Source organism: Photinus pyralis, unplaced genomic scaffold, assembly GCF_008802855.1.
Source record: "Photinus pyralis isolate 1611_PpyrPB1 unplaced genomic scaffold, Ppyr1.3 Ppyr1.4_LG1, whole genome shotgun sequence".
Lineage (NCBI taxonomy): Eukaryota > Metazoa > Arthropoda > Insecta > Coleoptera > Lampyridae > Photinus > Photinus pyralis.
In genome coordinates, this window is record NW_022170249.1 from 2,889,702 (window position 1) to 2,893,826 (window position 4,125).

A 4,125-nucleotide genomic window follows, 5' to 3' on the forward strand; every position below is an offset into this window, starting at 1 on the left:
CATTTAAAAATGTGGTACTGCGTGCCTCGGAATTCGTCAAAAACTTACAGGATTTTTTGCCAGTTGTAAAAAAGTGTTGAATGTTTCATTCGAAAATATAACCATCTTCGGATTCCTATTCACCAAGATCTGATCCCAAATGTGAAGCTGGCCGCGACTTGTAACGGGTAGTCGCTTTAGAATTTAAAAAAGGTTTTTTTAATTTGTATTTTGTTCAGCATAGGAAAATTTACACCTTCATAGCGAACATGAACAACAGTATGTCTGGCTATAACAAAGCGTACATCTTCGATAAAGGTGTGCAACAAAGAAGTTTTTTTTTCGGATTTCCAAATGTAACGGTTGGTTACAGGCAAGCTCCTCAAGTTGGGTGACATCATTGGACAGCACATTGTACGACAGTTTGTCTACGACGGCATACGGCAGGGAATTTAAAGACAATTATCACCTTATTAAATGCCGCATACAAATTTCTATGGACTCCTACACAGCATAGGTTATACACCATATCTAAGAATATGATGGAATGCACAAAAACAAATAATGGAAAAGCGCTTGAATGTGAATACCGTATCAAAATTGAAATATTATTTACAGATTTAAACATGCTTTTGATACAATAAATTCATGGATCGAAATTACTTCTGCCGGAAGAGATGCTGTCTAATACAACAGTAAGGACAGAATACAGAGAAGCAGAAGAATTTATTATAAATAAGGATGTACGACAAGGGAATGCATTGTCCGCATAGCACTAACGCAAATACTAAAGAAAATAGACAAACGCGCAAGGTTGAGAACTAAAGGAGAGCAGAATATCTAGTCGTCATAAAGATAGCTCGATGTCCATTATTCCCTCGTGTATTTTTCATGGCTGTAAAATAATAAAATCGCCATGTGTGGAAAAATAAGCTCGATGTAAAATATGTAAATGTAGTTTTTTTTATTTATCTATTTAGGTGTTCCGAGATGGACAAAACCTTCTTCATTACTGCATTTACTGTGGTTTTTCTTTTTAATGTTAATGCCTCGATTTGATTAGATTAAAATGCGCTAAAATCCATGCCATTTTGCAAAACCGTTGAGTTAGGAATATTATTCAACGGTTTGCAATCACGTTGCACATGATCGATTCGTAGAAATTAATTATGACTAAATTTATTGATTGATTGAAATTAAGGCTTATGGTCGTAGATGAAGTGTTTTTTCTGTAAAGTATATTTTGTTTTCAATTTACGTAACTAATTGTTTCGAAACTATTTCCATTGTTAAGGTTCACTGAAAACTGACAGTTTAGTTAATGGTGACATAAATGGTGGATCAAATTGAAGACGCAGCAGCTTTTATCGTTAAATATGGTGGTATTACAACGAAATGGTCTGTAAAACCACACATGGATCGTTTGGAGGTTTAATGTGCAAACTTAAATCTGTTTACATGTTTTGTTATGATAATTTCCATTTTATTACCTGAAACATGTGTTACACGGGGCATTAAAGGATTCACTTTACAAAATTTAAAGTATGCCTGGAAAAGGAAGTCTAATGAGAAAATAAATAAATGAACTCTATTTTTTCAAGTATGGTTTTAATTTCGTGTTTCAAATTATTTATAATATCCTCAGATTATAAGATAAGGTGCAGGTGTAATTACAAACTTTAGTGGAAATTAACTGTAAAATAATTTCCCGTCATAAATTTTAAAGAGGGGGCGGGCGAAATAATTTTAGACAGTCTTCATCTTTAAAAGTTTACGAAAATTATACATTTTCTTACAGTCACAAGCAAAAGCACATCACTAAAACAATTTTATTAGGCAAAACAGCATTTAGTTCAAGAAACAACCACTTTAACTCATATCTACATTATCATCTCAAGGGAGAGATAAATTTTCTGTGTACGAACTTGTAAATGCTACTCGACACCAATTGTAGATTAAACTTTTGGTACATTTAAAGGATGCGTTTGCAACGTGGTTCTGTATGATTCAACTCGTCATTTAGTAAAATAGATCGTGTCCTAGAAACAAGAATGTGTATGGCTACATTTTACATTAGGGTGTCTTTGATTTAAAGCAGAAGCAAGTCGAAAACAGAACGGAATGAATAAAGTTTGCAGTTTAATACATTTAAGACATCTGTAAAACAACATACCAACATTCCCATCTCTACGAGCCGATCTCAACATACACTACCTTCTTATCAATTTGGGGTTATGTTCTTGTTTTTAGTTTTTATTATCCTTTCTAAATAAATCACCTTTTTATCTCGTAAATATGCGAACAGAAATAGCAGTACGTTGATTTAGATTTCCTTCATTCCCTTCCGTGAAGGTCAAGATTTTAAAGCATCAACCTTAAGATGTAGCTCTATAAATATAATAACAAAGGACTAAAACCGATCTCGTGAGTAGAAGTAAAAACAAAATGTGGAAGAACAAAAATAAATCAAAAGTAGCAAGCTTCTGTAAAAACAAATAAAAGACCCCCTTAAAGTTTTGTGCAAACGTTGGAGATGTCACGCATAAAAAACACCATACTTTTACAAGAAGACAACATCTTTCTAGGATTCCTGCCATCTTGCAAATAATGAAGAGTTGGAAAAGGATGACAAAATTTAGAAGTTAAATTTACAAAATAACAAATTCCAGTAATGGGGTCCATTCCATGGCGAGTTGTCAAAAGTGGATACCGTGACAGAAAGATATCTAAGACTTTTAGGGATCGACTCAGTATTGAAACTAGATGGCATAATAACGTGATTATATACTTCAATGACACGGACGTATTAACATTTGGAAATGAAGCCGTGAAAAGAGGAAAGTAGATTTCCGGAAATGGTATATGATTGATTAGAGAGACATTGTGTGGGGTTAAGGCGTCAGTGACAGACTACATGCTCGGTAGTTTCATCTGCCTTGCCACAGAACATGTACGTAGGCTCCTCCATGTTATGCAGGTGATGGACACTGATGATCTTCCTAATCTGGTTTCTATTAAGTTTTAGAAGCTTTGAAAGGGACCCTGTCTTGAGTCCGGTTTCTTGTTGCCATTGGAATTGACTGGTCACACAGTCTTTAACCCTGGCTGTGACAACGGACTCACAGGTAGCGAGTTCGAATCCCACAACTTGCCAGTTTTTAGTGATACACATTTCCAAGCTACCATGTAAATCTGGCGATGGCGGCAATCATACCACGACGGTCGTTAGATCACGCAGACGGCTGTTGATGCAATCTGAAAACATCTGTATCCCGGGATTGCCACCCATACGATAAAAAAACAAACAGAAAACAAGATCGGTTTCATAGTCAAAAGCGACATAAAGACAAGTTACCACGCCTAACTTCTACAACTTGGTACAATTACTATTTGCGAGGCAATGCATTTAATAGTAAGGTGGCGATAAGATCTGATCGTTACCAAAAAATGGATGGGAAAAATAGAACTTCCTTCCATTTTATTTTCGTAAAATTGATCTGAAAATCACGCGTAATTGCATTTACCCAAAATCGTCCTGAAACCTGCATTTTCTGCCGCTTGTCACTTTACTGGCCGTATCTTTGACATTGCTAAATGTCTATAATGACTCCTGTCATCACCGACAGATTGACATTAATCAAAAGTTCTATTATGAAAATTGAAATTTTATATTAAAATACGAGTTCAGGTAAAATTTAATACAAAACTCGTCAGTAAAATGACATTACTTAACTCGGAAATTAAAGTACTCGGCTCCAAAGGGGCCTCGTACTTCAATATTTCTATGCCAGTAATGTATCATTTTCCTGACTTTTATGTAAATAACTATTTTGGAACCTTCAATTTGAAGGACTTCATTACTTAAAATTGAAGGAAAAATTGACACGTTTAATTTAAGGTGATCTCGAGTACGTGTACAGAGGACTGCTCTAACAGCGATAAAAGGTTGTACACAGATATGAATGTCCTCACTCAACAAGGTATTTCAACAATAATAATCGACAATTATGCTTTGTTATGAACTTTCAGAATTGGGCATGACATCAAACGGTAGCTTGAACGAGCTTGATAAATTCGTTCTTTTTGTGTCTTATGTTTGAATAAATTGTCATAGAGCAATGCTCCCAGCGGGGAAAGCAAAGGGCA